Source organism: Lithobates pipiens, unplaced genomic scaffold, assembly GCF_037356315.1.
Source record: "Lithobates pipiens isolate NorthernLeopardFrog02 unplaced genomic scaffold, aLitPip1_a1.2 Scaffold_19, whole genome shotgun sequence".
NCBI classification, from domain to species: Eukaryota; Metazoa; Chordata; class Amphibia; order Anura; family Ranidae; genus Lithobates; species Lithobates pipiens.
In genome coordinates, this window is record NW_027507764.1 from 32,000,775 (window position 1) to 32,019,522 (window position 18,748).

Consider the following 18,748-nt stretch of genomic DNA (forward strand, 5'->3'; position numbering starts at 1 on the left):
ATGGCAAAACAACTTCAAGATGGGTAACCCTCCTGAAGCATGGAGAAAAGTCCCCACTAAGATACGAAGGATGTTTCGTGGTCTTTTGGCAATTGATTACTCCAAAAGAAGTCAAAGTGCCGAAGTCCTCAAATACAAAAGTGAAAGCTGGAAAGAACAACCTGCAGATTCAGCTACACGAGAAGAGGATGAAGATCCCGTTGAAACAAATTCTTCTGCCCAATCTGAGGACTTGTCGGTTTCTCATCTGAACACTTCGCAGAGCTCCAGAGTTTCCATCACATCTAATCTCAGCTCCATGTCTTCTTCCCTTTTGACCACAGATACTTCTGTATCTCAGTCTGAGATGTCTCCAGAGGCGCAGGAGGACAACGTGGAAGAGGCGCAGGAGGACAACGTGGAAGAGGCGCAGGAGGACAACGTGGAAGAGGCGCAGGAGGACAACGTGGAAGAGGCGCAGGAGGACAACGTGGAAGAGGCGCAGGAGGACAACATAGGAGAGGCGCTAATTATGTTTGATGACTAATTTCCCCTACATTACGGTGCAGAGGTAGACATCGGGTAAAGAAGAATTGGTGAGTGATGGGACATCAGAAACAACATTACAAGCCCAATTTTCTCAGGTATGTTACTTTCTTGAGGAAATACATAGCTAATTAGGTTATATATGCATTTTGCTGTAGTCAGTTTCACAGTTCAAACCATTTGGACCATGTCACACTAGCAATTCTGCACTAAGTGTGTAGTCATTACTCTTTGTCCTGCCATATCCACCACTAATTTTACTGTTTTTACTAAATGCATGGTATCTCCATCCAAAGCATATAGACCGATTACTCTTTTATTTTTATTAACAAAAGCCCTCTGTTCTTTTTAGTTGTCCGTCTTCTGATGTTCAGATATCTATACAATTATTTTATTTCACTACCAAGAATGTTGTAAATGGATTAAACCTTTCACCCAGCCTCTGAACTATTGCAAGCCTGGCATAACCAAATTCTATGTCCAATACTTTGTGTTATCGGTGTTCTGACAGATACAGTCCGCCTATCAAAAAAAAAAAATAAAGAGTTCGCTCTGAACTGCTCATGCTCTACGCTTGCGTACTAAGCATTCCAAAGAAGATGCCGAAAGTCTTCGAACACTCACAGCTGAAAGTGGCGCCTGCGCAGTACCTCTTCCATTATCTCACAGCCTCCCGCTTGCTCCCGACGCTGGAGGGGGTGGATTTCTGAAATGGGTGGCTGTATGGAATGCAGGAGGGCGGGTGTTTAGTGAACTGAAGGCTGGCCTTTATTAATGTTTATGGTGCGGGTGTTTGCAATGCTGGAGGGGGCGGATTTTTGAGGATAGATCACTGGCTTTATTAATGTTTATGGGCGGGTGTTTGCAAGCTGGAGGGGGCGGATTTGAAAAATGTGTTTAGGAATGTTTATGGGTGTTTTTTGTGTACATATTTAAACATCTAACACAAAGAATTCGCCACAGTTTCAGTGCGGAATTTTGAAGTTTTGTTGTTGATTAATAGCAGAACCCTCTTATTTCAACACTTTTGTAAGTATTCTTATATGTTATTCCCCTTCAGGGCTGTCTGTGCACAGAGCTTGCATTGGATGGGTGGATGAATGGATTTTTGAACAGGGCACAGGGCTTATAAAATTCTATGGATGATAAACAGTGGAGACTTATTAACAGTTGAATTGTTTTGGGTGGAGAACATACACATACATACATATATACATATATATATATATATATATATATATAGCACAAACTGCCTGCCATGTGGGGGACGGGGGTGGGAAGACACAATAGGATGGTCATGATGTGTATTGCTGCAATTGGCCATTGTGCTTCAATGTTATTACCCTTCAGGCCTGTCTATGTACAGGGCATGTATTATATGGATATATCATTAATACTGTACATGTATTAACAGTTGAAAAGTTTTCTTCAAAAGTTGTGAGGTGTACTCGCACCTCCCCCCATGGCAGCCTTTTTGTCATTGGACACATCCTCTCGAACACACATCTTCCCATCATCCCCCCTCCCCTATTGGCCGCCATTTTGTGCAATAAACATCCTCTCCACCACACATCTCCTCCCTCCCCCCATGGCAGCCTTTTTGTCATTGGACACATCCTCTCAAAACACACATGTTCCCATCACCCCCCCTCCCCTATTGGCCGCCATTTTGTGCAATACACATCCTCTCCACCACACATCTCCCCCCTCCTCCCCATGGAAGCCTTTTTGTCATTGGACACATCCTCTTAAAACACACATCTTCCCATCATTCCCCCATCCTCTCCACCACACATCTCCCCCCTCCTCCCCATGGAAGCCTTTTTGTCATTGGACACATCCTCTCAAAACACACATCTTCCCATCATTCCCCCTCCCCTCCCCTATTGGCTGCTATTTTGTGCAATGCAAATCCTCTCCACCACACATCTTCCCCCTCCCCCCTTGGCAGCCATTTTGTGCAATACACATCCTCTCCACCACACATCATGCCCATTGTGTCCCCCCACATGCAAGCCAATTTTTGCAATGCACATACTCACCCCCACACGACTTTGCCATTGTTTCCTCCCCTCACCCCACCACATACACAGCACGTGTGTATTATTGATGGATCCAGCTGACATTTAGATGGATACAACTTACAATGACTGATATGTTTTGTATGGATGAGGGATGAACACAATGGCATAGATGTCTAGGGCATATATGGACGTTTCTTGCTGAGTATGTTAAAAAATTGCGCACATGCACACAGTACACACAGCTCTGTATGGGCCCATTATATATTTTACAGGACATCAAGGTTGGGTCCTGGACAGGTGCCATGTAGCACCAGCATTCAGATTGTGGTCCCTTTAAGGGAGTAACAGTAGACTTCAGGGGGTCACCCAGAATGGGTGAGGAATTCCGGGGGTAGTCATCAGGAGAGGACTGACTTGCGGTCCTCTCTACATTAAGAGAGAGTTAGTTGGGACCCGAAATTTGGGGGGCTCCCAAGTGATATTCTGGTTAAGAGCCTCCCTCTCTGACCACAGGGATTCAGCACACAGGGGGTTAAAGGCCTCCAGGAAAACAGCTCATAAAAGACAGGAATTAGTGAAGAGGAGTAGGTGATTTACACCTGTCTGATGAGCTGTGTTGTTGTTTTGGAGGCTCTAAAAGGACTCTCAAAACTTTGGGGCGAAGACCCGGCTACAGAACTGTATGCGTTCTCAAATTTTTGCTTTTGTGCTGAAGATAAGCGGACTTTGGTTTATATTTTGATCTGTGTGCTGAAGAAAGCCTTATTTTTGATTTACTTAGAAATCAAATATGAAACCAAAAGACTTAACGGTTTATGCACTTAGTCCTGTGGAGCGATTATCCCTAAAGTTTACTAAAGTATATATATATATATATATATATATATATATATATATATATATATATATATATAGCACTAACCCCCCAAGGAGCTGCTGGTTATATTTGGGATTACCGATACCTCACCTGTTACAGCTCCATCTTGAGCATCCCGTGGAACATAACCTAAAAGAGGATTCAGTGTCAGTCTCAACCTTTTCTTTGGGCCTTTTTTTTTTTATATAGAAAATAGAACACAGTCTTTCGATAAAGGGTAGAGGGTTAGGGGTGAGTTCAGGTACTTAAATTGCAGATATTAGACGAATCCAGAGAAATTTCACAAACGGGATTCCTGAAGTCCCCCGGATAGGTCTCTCTCACTAGGCCTAGCAACCAGTAGGATGCTCACTGAGGGATTAGATAAACTTTAAAGAACCACCATACGGTACCAGTTTCTCTCAGCGGATCCGGCTATATCATATGAGTGTTGATCTAGGTCACGTCCTTCAACAAAGCCTCCAGGCTCCTTCAGAGAAGCCAACCTTGAAAGGGTCCTCCCCTGGGGTTCTTGAGTTGCTGGGCCTCTCCCTTCAGATGAGACGGCACCGGACCTTCCTTGAATTAGTAGGCTACGAAAGTCACTAGGATCTACCACTGCAGTTGCATTGCCTTGGGCCGACCAGCCAGCCCCAAGACACAAGGATGCATGGTTCCACACCCCAGGCCAGGAGGGCCATGAGGCTGGGTCAGGAGAACCACACGGACAGGAAAAGAACTCCCAGTCACATGGTGTCGGTACCTTAAATACACCCCCCCAGAATGCACAGCAGGAGAACACTCCCACTGGGCTGGTTACCGAGAGGTAAGTGGCATTTAATGCATCCAGCTAGACTGCCTTTCTACTTTTGCCGGAGGTGGCAGCAACACCTACGGTCAAGGAGAACCCAGTACAACCCAGCTGGACTGGTACTGAAACCAGAAACTTTGTGAAATTATTCTGAAGCCCAACTGTGGCTTTAGGCAACTTCATTTTCAAAAAAACAATAGCGCCTGCTAAAAAGGTTAATGGTTCTGTTTTAATCACTGTGGTGTGCCATTTATCTTCATTTCAAAGCATATCATTTTTAATAATTTTTTCACTTTTCCCTTCACAGGCTTTGCTTTTGTTTCGGTCACTTGCATTGCAGACCCACTCTATCAGTATCCCCAACTAGTGAGTAATATTTAATACTGTATCGCTGTTTGAAATGTTGATGGTCCATCTAGCATATAATATACCTTTTTATCCATGTATCCTCTTATTTTTCTTTAAAAAAATAAATAAAAATAAAATATTCACAGGCTTTGCATTTGGTTTTGGTCAGTTGCATTGCAGTCCCGATCTCCCAGACTCCCCGACTAGTGAGTATCATTTGATTACTGTCATGCTCTTTGCAACGTTCATGATAAACCTTTTTATCTATGCATCTTCCCTTTTTTTGTTATAATTTTTCAATACAGGCTTTGCATTTGGTTTCAGTCAGTTGCATTGCAGTCCTGATATATCAGACTCCAGCAACTAGTGAGTAATATCAGAATTATTTAAATTTCTGAGGCGTGTATAATTTTTATTTTTTTTGCGGTAAAGAATATTATATATATAATATATATATTTTTTTTTATGCTCATTTATTATAGACTTGGTATATTTACCAGCTGTTAAAATGTCGGTATATTTACAATTTAGTGGCTGAAAAACACTTTGCATTTGTTTTATTTTTTAATAGATGTTACCAAAATGTCTGTACAGATTTTAATGTTCGTTATCTAATAGTGCTCTGCGATATTTTCATGTATGGAGGACAAGTGGCAAGAGGCATATAATTGCCTCGCTCAGGGGGTGTACCCATTGGCGTCTTCTAAAAACGAACAACGCGTCCTTCGGAGGTACGCCTCCAAGTTTTTAATAAATGGTGAGTGTCATAAAGGATAATGCACGACAACAGATTGTAGGATCGCTCTTTCCAGAATGCATCTTTTAATGTCAATTTTGTTTTATAGAATTAAAGCTCTTCTATGGCGATAAAATAGCCATTCAAACCAAAGATGAGGCAAAGAGCATATTTCATCATTTCCATACCTCACCTCCATGCGGTCATACTGCCATTCTTAAAACGAGCTCTGCAGTGTGTTCCAGATTTTACTGGAACGCAATGACTGTACACATTGCAAACTGGGTATGCAATCTACTAGATTTGGTGAATTTACATACACAAATGGTGTACACATTTTTACTTTTTTTTTTTCTTCAAGGTACTCGAATGTGAGCAATGTCAGAAGGTGGGAAAACCATTGATAGGTACCCGGCCACTGCAGTTTATTAAGGCTAATGTTGTTAAAGCTGTGTTTTTATTTTTACATAATAGATCTGATGAGAGTCAAAATATATCATTGCATTTACAAATAATTTATTCTATCCTATTGGGTGTCAAAGGTGTGGGAACTCGATGGCATCGACCTAACAGGACCTCTGCCCAAAACTGTTAATGGAAATGTACGGCAACTGATTATTTTTCAAAGTGGGTGGAGGCGTTCCCTCTAAAAGCTAAAAGTGCTGCTGAAGTGGGACAACACCTTTGCTCAATGATATATAGACACGGATGTCCCAAAGGAATCCTGTCTGACCAAGGCAGAGAGTTTGTGAATCAAGTAGGTGTACTTTAAAAATAGCATAGTAGAAGAAATGCTATAAGAGTTATGTTGCTACCTTCATTTTGTTTTTAAACATGCTTCTTTTTACAGCTCAACAATGGCCTTTGTACGCTTCTGGGAATAGAAAGGAGTGTGACAGCTGCGTACCGTCCACAAACAAATGGGCTTGTTGAGAAAACTAATGTAGCGGATGACATTTTGGACAGAATGTCATTCATGTGTAAATTTAGTTTTTGCCTCAGAACAGTAGGGGTTCTGAGGGTTAATTATGTAGGTAGGCCTTAACACCAGTCTGGCCAGGCTGTGTTTGGAAGTTCTGACTGGTCACGTGCACGGTGAGGTGCACATGGCAGACCAGAACCAGGTCTGGTTGGATGTTTAGGTATCAGCCTTCTCGGAACCAATCAGTGGGAGTGCCGGGGCCCGCTGAGGATTCTGGGAAGGGGTACTTAAGAGGTGTGGGTCACGTGTTTCGGGAGAGGAGTTTGCGTGACCCGTGGGGTCTGTTCTGGTTCAAGGACCAGGGTAGCCCCATGAGGGGTCCCAGTCATGGGGTGTTCGACACCCCGCAACATTTTCCAGTGGAGGGTCCCTGATAGACCCGTCTGGTCTGGGGTAGGGATCGTCTGTTCCCAAATCTCGGACCCGGCTGGTCCCAGGCGCAGTAACTAAGGGAGGATTCAAGGTGTCCGGGTGTGCTCTCAGCTTGGAGAGGCACCACAGCTCGTGGAAGTGACCGGGGTAGGACTCTTTGGAGGAGGGCCGGCAAGTGTCATCCTGGGAAGTGCCTGGTTACTGAGTTGGGAAGGACATTGACGAATTCACGCTTTTCCAGTACCATTGAGGAGACGGGAAAAATTCCAGGTGCCGAGGAAAAGGTTCCTGTTCGCCTTTGGTTACAACTTGTCCACGTTCACGTTCACAGGACTGTTTCAAGTTTTGAGTCAATGTGCTGACTGCCGTGATCTCTGGCTGTTCAGCCTTGAATTACCCAGCTGCGAGTAGCTACTCTTTGGGTGGAATTAGAGACTTTGCTAGACCTGCAGTTCAAGGTGCCTGAGTTCTTCACCCGTGCCCTCTGTTCCCAAAGTGACTGTGCTGTTCGGAAGTTATTATTGCAAAATAAAACCCTTTAAAGAGGACTTCATCTGTGTCAGCGTTCAAGTTGTTGGATATCAACCCTGGGAACCCCTAGACGTGTAAGAACAGGCCAAGAGAAGCTAACTGGTAAGCCCAACAAGTCAAGGCCACACAAAGGTTGTGGCCGCTACACTAACGACAATATAAAGCGTCAAGTTTAATTAATATTTGTATTTACTATTACTGTTTTTCAAATAACATTTGTGTTTTCATTCCACTGCTTTTGCAAGTGGTTAAGCATAGAACATATGTCTCTTGAGTATGGGGCTCGTGTCACAACTGTTTTGTAGAGAGCGGTTAATGTGGTGTTAAGTTAACGTGTATATTTATTTTTTTCACTATAGGTCAATGATAAGCAGGATGATTGGGATATGTTTTTGGAAACGACATTTTCTTTGCGTTCAAAAATTCACACCACCACAAAATTTTCGCCATTTCAATTGATGTTTCAACATTTTTGGGAGGCAGTTTTCCCCAACAAAGTTCCTGTTGAAATGCCAGTTAGTCAATGTACAACTGTGCTGCAATTCTGTGTTCACATATGCAAACGTATCACTTTCTGTGGAGTGGAGGTGATTTAAGGCTGCAGGACTTATGTATGTGTAGCACTAACCCCCGAAAGAGCTGCTGGTTATTTTTGGGCTTACCATTACCTTCCGCTTCTCCAGGGGATGTCCCATGTTAGATGACCCAGTAACTTGAGACTGACAATAGATCCACTTGAATGGATTTTATTTGCAAACTTCAACCATTGAACAGTCTTTAACTTCAGATCAGATCAGAGGGTTGGACAGGAATTCAGATACTCTCAATGTCAAAGTCTATAAACGTTAAGGAACTTGCTTACTTTGCATGCAGAGAATAGCCATTCGCAGCTGGATGATTACTCAGGTTGGACAGTGCCTCTCTCACAAGGTCTAGCAGCCAACAAGGTGCTTACTCAGGAACAAAGTCTTTGTCACAGACGTTGTTGCAAAACACGTAGGGAAACTAAGCTTTAGAACACTTGTAGGATACCTGGATCTTTCAGCCTACTTGGCGATATCCACAAGAATGGATTCTTCTCGGTTACTTCAGCCCTTCCAGGCTCTTGTTAAGAAAACCCTTGTACGTGGCGTTCTTCTAAAGAGTCCTCCCCTGGAATGCTCGAAGTTCAATGGGTCTCTCCCGAACCGGAGGCGGCACCCATCCACCTCAGAATCCTCCTCTAGTTTCCATGCCTTGGGCTAGCCAGCCCCGGGGCATTAAAGTCAGGTGGAGCCGCACCCCAGGCCATAGCCTTCCTGGGGGCTGGTCAGGAGGACCAGGACCATGTAATCAGCTCTTCATACTGGACCGGAACCCCGAACCACGTGACGTCCAGATCTTTAATACCCTCTGCCAGAGGGCCACTCCCACTGACCGGGCTCCGAAAGAGAGTAACTCAAGCGCCTGACCAGACCATAGTTCCACGCCTGGCAACAGAGACAGTGCCCCCTGTGGCTAGGCTGAACATCTCACAGTCCAGTCAGACTAACACAGAAGTCAAATTAAGACAAATAGACCCAAAGCAAACTGTAGTCTGGGTAAATTTTTAAATTCGAAAAACATAGCGCGTGCTCTTCAGGAGCCCGGCACTACATATACATTTATAGGCTGTTCTCTTTGTAGACTTAAAAAGTCAATATAGCTGTTTAAAAATAACCAATTTTTTTTTTGGTAAATTACTTAAATCTTTGTTTTGTTTTAGCTTTTAGAGATCATTCTCCCACATGAGACTAGTTATGTTTCATTCATGGAAGAGAAGAAAGCTGCAATGGAGATAGTGAAAGCAGCCATGAAGGAAAACATCTCCAAGTCTCAGAACAGACAAAAAAAAATCCAGCAAAAATGTAAACATTTTGTATACTGTTGGGCAAAAGTTTTGGTTGTACAACATGAGGAAAAAAGGCAGGAAAGGTGGAAGGCTAGCAGCAGACTTTCCTGGCCCTTACACAATAGAGACAATATCTGGGAAGCTGGTCACATTGTTGAATGATATTGGAGTTTCTCTAAAGAAAAAAATATAATTTCACACCCTAAAGCTTTTTGTGATCACAAAAAATGAGGACAAGGAAGGTGATGATAGATTGACGATGATGCATACAGGACACAGCAGTTCTAATACAGCTCAACATAGACTTTCCGTCAAAAGTGATGCTGTAGAAGTACCGAAAGAGAACATGATGGTCACTATTGAGGTACAAGTAAACTCAGTATCTACATTAGATATTTACAAATATATAATTTTATGTTAAAGTTTGACCAACATTTTGTCACTCTGTTGAACCTCCATGCAGTATAAAATGTTTTTAATGATTTATACATGTCATTGAACGTCAATGTTGAATTTTAAGTCCTCAATAGATACTGAACGGAATATTGTGCACACCGTAGAAGAGAGGTAGTTTTATTACGTTTGACCCCGTTGGTCATATGTTTGGCCATGCCCTCTTGGTAGGGCCTTTTTTTAGTTTGGGTGTAAAGTTGCCACTGTTTGGCATTGTTTTAACCACTTGCTTACTGGGCACTTAAACACCCTTCCTGACCAGACCAATTTTCAGCTTTTGGTGCTCTCACACTTTGAATGACAATTACTCAGTCATGCAACACTGTACCCAAATGAATTTTGTGTCCTTTTTTTCCCACAAATAGAGCTTTCTTTTGGTGGTATTTGATCACCTCTGGGGTTTTTATTTTTTGCGCTATAAATGAAAAAAGACTGAAAATTTTGAAAAAAAAAAACGCATATTTCTTTGTTTCTGTGATAAAATTTTGCAAATTATAATTTTTTTTTCATAAATTTTGGCCACAATTTATACTGCTACATATCTTTGGTAAAAATAACCCAAATTAGTGGATATTATTTGGTCTTTGTGAAAGTTAGAGAGTCTACAAGCTGTGGTGCGAATCGCACAAAATTGATCACACCTGATGTACTGGTGGCCCATCTCATTTCTTGCGACCCGAACAAGTCAGGAAAGTACAAATACCCCCCAAATGACCCCTTTTTTGAAAGTAGACATTCCAAGGTATTTACTAAGATGCATGGTGAGGTTTTTGATGTTGTCATCTTTTTCCCACAATTCTTTGCAAAATGAAGATTTTTTTTTTTTCTCACAAAATTTTCAATGTAATAGGTTATTTCTCTCACATGGCATGTGTATACCACAAATGACATCCCAAAATACGTTCTGCTACTCCTTCTGAGTATTACGATACCAAATGTGTGAGACTTTTACACAGCCTGGCCACATACAGAGGCCCAATATTGAAATAGCACCATCAGGCGTTCTAGGAGCATAAATTACACATTTCATTTCTCAACCACCTATTACATTTTTGAAGGCCCTGGAGCACCAGAACAATGGAAATGCCCACAACGTGACCCCACGTGGCACTGACAACACGTGGCACTGACGACACGTGGCACTGACAGATGGCACTGGAGGCAGATGGGGCTGGCAGATGGGGCTGGCAGATGTCACTGGGGCTGGCACTGGCAGATGGTGCTGGCTATTTGCTCTGGCTAATTGCTCTGGCAAATGGGGCTGGCAGATGGCACTGCGGCTGGCAGATGGCACTGGCGCTGGCAGGTGGCACTGGGGCTGACGGATGGCACTGGCGCTGGCAGGTGGCACTGGCGCTGGCACGTGGCACTGGCGGCACTGGGGCTGACGGCACTGGGGCTGACGGATGGCACTGGTGCTGGCAGGTGGCACTGGCGGCACTGGCACTGGTGGTGGCAGGTGGCACTGGCGCTGGCAGGTGGCACTGGTGGCACTGGCGGCACTGGCACTGGCAGGTGGCACTGGCAGGTGGCACTGGGGCTGACGGCACTGACGGCACTGGGGCTGACGGATGGCACTGGGGCTGGCAGGTGGCACTGGTGCTGGCAGGTGGCACTGGCACTACTGGGGCTGACGGCACTGGGGCTGGCGGCAGGCACTGGCGCTGGCAGGTGGCACTGGCGGCACTGGCAGATGGCACTGGGCTGACAGATGGCACTGGGGCTGACTTACAGATCGCTCTCCCTCCTCACACGCTGTCTCTGTGTGAGGAGGGAGAGACACGGCAATGGGAGATAATCTCATATGTTTACATATGAGATCATCTCCCATTGGCAGCTGCGATCGCGCTGTGAACGGCCGCTTTGATTGGCCATTCACGGCGATCTGTATTTGCCTGTCTCCGGGAGACACGGCGAATACAAAACTTCCGCGATGCGCGCCCCCGGCGGCGCGCATCGCGGAAGTAAACACGAGGCCATCCAGGGACGGCCAGGCGAAGGAACCCGCCTGCTCTAAGGCCGTCATTCGGGCTATAGGGCGGGCGGGAGGTGGTTAATGCACTTTTACTAGTTTGATCCCATTGGTCATATGTTTGGCCATGCCCTGCTGGTTTGGCCTTTAGAGTTTGGTTAAAGTTGCCACTGTTTGGCCTAGTTTTACTGCATTCTTTTGCTACTTTGATCTGATTGGTCAATATTGGCGTTGCCCTGTTGGTATTGCCTTTGCTATCATTTGGCCATTATGGCATTATGGCATTTCCTAAAAATGTGGCATTTCTCTTTTTCCAGTCCTTAAACAATTGCTAATCATGCTCATTTTTTACCGTTGCCTCCCCAGTTCAAGTGTTATGGCAGAGAGAAGATGGGAAAGCACAGGTAGTTGTTGTAGAGCCTTACCCGCTTTTTCTCTACTCATTTAAAATGCTGTGATCAACAAAGTGGCTGGTAGATGAGGTAAGGGACTACTTCACTACTCTAGAAAATATATTTAAGTCAAATGTGTTCTTATAGGTATTTTCTCTAGTCGTCTGTCCAGGACAGCACTAGAGAGATAGGCTCCACCTCCAGAGGCAGGAAACACAATCCAGATCTTTAAAGGGCATTCTCCATCCCTTCCTCTTCAATCTTTGTGTTTCCTCCACCAGAGGAGGAGGCTGGATCAGGAGCTCTCCTTCCCCTGACGGTGGGAGTGCCCATAAGAGACGGGGAAGGAGTTCTGTGTACCTGTTTAGGTAGTAGACATCTGAGGTACTTTGGTCGGGTTGACAGCAGCAACGAACCGGCTTTCTCCTTCTGGAAGCCCGGGGAGGGCTGGTGCTCCCTCGCCTGATGATAGGTTCGGACGCAAAGTCAGGTGGGGGCGGGCACAGGCATCAAGTTCCAGCCTGTGGAATGCAGGAGTACAGAGGACTTCAGGCAATCCACTTCCGGTTCTGGGTCACGGCGAACATGGACGATTGGAACCTTGGCGGCTATTTTAAAAAGCCCCGTCCACATAACGATCGTGCTGCATCACAAACAAAGGGAAAAGCCTCCAGGCGGTCAGGCAAGATTCCGATCGGATATGGATGCAGTAGAGAGTGCCTACCCGAGCTGGTTCGGCACCACTGCCAAACACAGAGGTGTCTTGTACCTACAGGGCTGGGAGAGAGGGGGGAGTGATGGACTAATCAATGCAAAGGCATTATGAAATGGCCCAGGTGTGCTTTTCCTTCCTCCCTCTCTCAAACAGGATCTGGACTAAAGTGTCTTGCGAATCCCGTTAGCGGTTGGTGGGGTGCACATAGGTGTTTGGTGAAGGCATCCTATTTTTACTAAGGTTTCGCTGATGTTAGCTTGTCTGTTTTCCATTGCTTTCTTCTCTCCTTCTCTTGTCTTAGGCTCTGCCCAAAGAACCAGAGAGGTCAGGGGGAAGAAGATGGTCTAAGCCCCTTTGTAAACTGTGCATAGACAAACTGGTCTATAAGGAAGCTACGGGGGCTTGTAAGGATTTGATTTCTGGGGTACAGAAAGAAATGCAATCCATCAAGACAATGCTAGCAAACCTTGAGACCCCAAAACCAGCTGCAGTTCCACCCCAGAGGAAGGTGACGAATCAGGGGAATTCGATTCATTGGATGGCCTAAGTGAGATGGCATCATCCAGAGATATTCTTGCTCAAGGGACAAGCTCTCCCAGATACAGGCTCTCCCTTGAGGAGGTAGATGCATTACTGGGGGTGATTTATGAGACGCTCAAAATTAAAGAAGAGCCAGTCTCCCTGTCCTTACATGACCGGATGTATCAAACCCTAAAGGAAGATTCAGCCAGGGTTTTTCCGGTTCATGGTTACTTCCCATGACCTCTTCAGCAGCACCTCCATCCTCTTATCCATGAGTTCCTTAAGGACACCCATGTCCTCAAAAGGCGAGGTCTGTTGATTTTGCACACTGGGAAAAAAGCTGCTTGTAGCTTAGGTACTTTGTTCCAGACGCAAGTGGGGTCCTCACTGAAGCTTTTTACATAAACATTTTACATAATGCTGTCACTAAGCATTGCCTTCAATTCATTTCATGGAGTCTGTCAGTCTGATGTTATGAGGTCTTGAAAACATAAAGATGACATTGAGCAGGAAAATGCCTTGAAAATGTTTTTTAAGGTTCCTGGAAAGTGATGTGACAATTGAGTGTTTGGATGTTATCACATTACTCAAGGTCATTGTGGGTCATTGTGGGACTTCACAGATTTGTAGAGAATGTTTTAGGGGAGAGTCACTAATATCTTCTGATGATCTTTAGCATGGCCTCTGCTGTCTTGTACTGGGTACAAAGAGAGAGGCAAATATTTTCCATATTTTACATGATGGCTCTGATTTAAATGACACTTCTTACCTGGCTGAGCTCTGTGTTCATCCTCCTGACTTTATGTAATGAAACTGGAAACTTGGCACAGCTGGTTGGAAAAAAGAAAGCAGAGTATCTCTTGTAGTCCTTCCTTATGGTATGTTTAATCTTTTCCATTCAGAATCTGCCAGAGATATGAGAATCAGTAAGCTGCTACTGGCAGCATATATACATTTCCATTAATATTGGCCAATGTTTATTGCATTCCCTTCCCAAAGGATACTTGAGTAATAAATTAGTCTTTTGACCCTCGGTTTCTGAGACGGCTCCCACATACAACTGACCTGGTAACTATTAAATATATCATGGAACTTATTTATATATATCTATACGTCTTGACTTTTCTACTTGTTTTTGTACTTGATCAAGTTATACCATTGCATGATCATATTCTTGGATATACCGTACATAGATTGCTCTCTTTCCATATTCAAGTCCTTTAAATTTTCTCCGTAAATATATGTTGTTGTGTTCAAGCTCTCGCTTTCATGCACAAACCTTATTCCCAAGTCATATAGATATAGATGTGGTTGTCTATTGAGCATTACATATTTATAGGTTTATAACTGAGGGTGACAATATTCATATTTGACACATTTCTGTGGTTTCTCTTCAGAGATTTGTTTTCTGACTAATAATATAACAAGTTATTTTTTTGCCCTCCAGAGCACTATGGCCTCTGTTGCACATGATATGGTACGTCTTCTGGATAGAATGGTTTCCTTAAATTCACAAAGAGTAAAGATAGACCTACAGGAGAACGTCACCATTGCGAAGGAACTTGGAAAAGGTGGCTTTGGAAAAATATGCTTGGCAAACGACAGGAAAACAGGTCAGTGAAATAAGCCATTAAATCTTTCAATATCTGCTACAAATAATTATGTACAGTATATGCATAAAAATATGATCTGCAAGATATGCTTTGTCCAAGAGGTTATTAATTGTAGACTTACTGAAAGATTAAAAAAAAAGTAAAATTAGAAGTCAATGGGCAACACTACTAATGAAGAAAACCAGGTACAGTATTTGCAGTGAACAAATATGATCCAAATATAGAATTTATTACAGCTCTATAAATATAAAGTGTTAAAAACAATTATATATGTTGGCAAGATGTTTTAGGGAACTAAGCATTGGGTTGATTCTTGGGAGTAGTTATGCAAATACCAAAATGCCTTGATGGGTACATATCTGTCTGGAGGAGTGGGCGTTCCTAGACAGGCTGTATTTGCATTCAGATGGCCCCGATAATGATCACATATGATACCGGGTCTATATGATTAAGAGCAGAAATCCAATGAATGAAAGGAACGGGTGAGGGACAATCAGGCTGGGGAGGATATATTATTAACCTCTAGAGATCCGCGCTATAGCCGAATGACGGCTACAGCACGGACCTGCTTTGCCGGGACTATGTCTATTGACGTCGTCCTGTGCACGAGCGGCCTGTGCGCCCCTTACCACGTGATCAGCTGTCAGCCAATGACAGCTGATTATGTGAATCGATCATCGGCGGCCGTGAGAGGGACTTCAGTCCCGATCACGGCCAGATCATCAGTGCCCACCTGCCCCCTGCCAGTGCCACCTAAGTAGGGGAAAAAGTGAAACTCATCAGTGCCACCCATTAGTGCCCACAGTGCCACCCATTAGTGCCCACAGTGCCACCTATCAGTGCCCACAATCTGCCACAAAAACAGTGCTGCACCCCAGTGCCACATATCCGTGCCCATCAGTGTCATCTACCAGTGCCCATCAGTGACGCCCATCAGTGCCCAGCAGTGCCCCCCCCATCAGTCCCATCTATCAGTGGTACCCATCAGTGCCCATCCATGCCACCCATCCATGCCACCCATCCATGCCATCTTATCTGTGCCCATCTTTGCCCATCAGTACGGTTTTATCTGTGCCCATCGGTGCCACCTTAACTGTGCCTATTAGTGCCACCTTAACTGTGCCTATCAATTCCGCCTCATCAGCGCATTTCAATGAAGGAGAAAAATGACCTGTTTGCAAAATTTTATAACAAACTATTAAACATGATTTTTTATTTTGCATTTTTTTTATTATTTTACAAAAAAATAAAACTCCCAGCTGTAACTAAATACCACCAAAAGAAAGCTCTATTTGTGGGGAAAAAAATGATAAAAATTTCATTTGGGTACAGTGTTGTATGGCCGCGCAATTGTCATTCAAAATGCATCAGCGCTGAAAGCTGAAAATTGGTCTGGGCAGGAGGGGGGTTTAAATGCCCAGTAAGCAAGTGGTTAAAAATGATGGTTGTCCACTAGCCAAAAATTAAGGTGGACTCTATCTGACTTGCTGAAGCTTCCAATGCACATTTTGAGAATCTCACAGTTTGCAATGTTCAGCTTTAAATGAAGCATAATGCATTCTCAATCTGGGAGCAGCAGTTTTTATTAGAGTTATTTTCAAGTTGAAACATTCATAAATAACCACCTTAAAAATTCCAATTCTCTAACTAAAGTAAACTTCTTTTTCGCACAGGTGGAAGAATAGCATTGAAGATCCTAGATAAAAACAGAACCACTCAGCAGTCTTTCCTCCGGGAATTCAGTATTTCATACTTACTTTCAGTTCATCCCAACATCATCAGATGCTATGGCGCTGCCATCACCCCCACCGACCACTTTGTATTTGCTCAGGAACTGGCATCTCTTGGTGATCTGATGTCCCTGATCATACCAAATGTAAGTATTTAAGATATATGTATGGGGAATTGTTTTTTCTTAAGTTTGTATAGAGTGAAGAGTTCAAACTCCTGTCAATTTATTAAATGCTTTCTGTGTCCTTTTGGAAAGATTTCCCTTCACTTTTCCCCCACCTTTCCCAGAGATGTAACAGGAAGTGAGAGAAAACTTTCTTAGTTAACATCAGTAGAGGTGTCCATCTTGAAAGATTTATACTTATCTTTTGTACTCCTACTTGTTTTAAGCATGTACATACATATGGCAAAATAATCCATCCCTAGCGTAAAACTAAAACCATTATGGCTATATATATATATATATATATATGATTTCGTTGTTTCTGTTAAATATTCTGTATTTCTCAATTTTGGATAAGTATTCTGAATTTCTTTCTTTATTTTTATTTAGGTGGGAATTCCAGAAGACGCAGTTAAGAGGTGTGCTGAGCAAATCTCCAGTGCTCTGGAATTCATAGCAGAGAAAGGACTGGTACATATGGACATGAAGCCAGACAACGTTTTAGTGTTTGACCTTAGCAAGGCCAAAGTCTGTGATCTTGATAGAATGGTAGTCCTGGTCAAAGGGACAGTGATTACAGGAAAGTGTGGCACCGGGTTCCTACACGGCTCCAGAAGTATGTGAAGTTGACAGTTCAGTTGGCCTAGTGGTGGATGGAAGCCTTGAAATGTGGGCATTTGGAGTAGTCATCTATTGCCTACTTAAAGGGGAGCTTCCATGGGAGGATGCCATTCTCGATAATAGAAAATATAAACATTTTGTTGAATGGCAAAGCAATTTCCAGATGCACAATACTCCTGAAGCATTGACCAAGGTTGGTTCGGGGATATGGTGGATGTTTAGAGATCTTTTGGCCATTGACTCTACTAAGAGATGTCAACCTACGGAAGTCCTAAAATATATGAGTGAAAGGTGGAAAGCAGAAACCACGACACAAGAGGATGAGGATCCCATAGAAAGCTATTCTTCTGTGCAATCTGATGAACCTTTGTGCGATGTTTTCCATCTGAAAAACTCACAAGCTAGTGAGTCCATCATGTCAACTTTAAGCTCCAATTCTGCCCATTTGGTCATAGACACTTCTGTGTCCCAGTCTGAGATGACTCCAGAGCCACAGAAAGATGACATGGCAGAGGCTCAAATCATGTTTGATGATGAGTTCTCTTTACATGTTGGTGCAGAAGTTGAGATTGGATGAATGAGAATTGGTAGGTGATGGAGCATCAAAAAGAACATCACATGGTCAACTTTCTCAGGTATGTGACTTTCTTGTGAAAATTAAGGGGTCATAAGATTCTATCTGTATTTTGTAGCAGTCAACTGCACAATATCATACTGTTAGGACCATGTCACACTAACAGTTCTGCACTAAGTGTGTAGTCATTACTCTTTGCATCGTCATTTCCACCACTGGCTTTACATTTTTTTTACTAAAGGTATGGCATCTCCATTCAGACCACGGCTCCCAATTTTACTAATTTTGAGGGATTACCCCATTTCAAAGTATATTTATCTGTCCTTCTGTTCTCAGTTGCTTATCTTCAGATGTTCAGATCTTTTTATAAAAAGATACTAATTAGCTACCTTGAATGTTTTAACACACTAAACCTATCATCCAATCTCTAAATTATTGCAATTTTGGCAGGGGTGTGTTCTATACCTACATACTGTGTGCTATGTCGTCGTCCCCCCCCCACACCTTTCATCTCAGAAAGTTGGGTGATATGCCAGTGATGGAACTCTTGTTAGCAACTCTCAGATCGGTGAGTTAAGCCTTGTAGTTACGAGTATTAAAGAGAATCCAGAATAAATGAGGCTGATATAAATGGCCTTTTAGTGAACAATGCTAATAGCAGGACTTTTGTTTTGTATACTCCTTACATTTCACTATTAAATATTTTACTTGGTTGATGAATCTATTTTGATATGACAATGCCATGACCAATTATTATAGGTTTAGCCAGGGCTGGACTGGGACAAAAATTTGGCCCTGGACTTCATCCAGACCGGCCCACAGTATATAAACTATATGCAATTGCGCAACAAAACCATAGGTAAAAACATTCCACTATAAGTAAAAAAGCACAGGTCACTGTACTATGGGTGAGCAGGGACTTGGGTATCTATGGTTT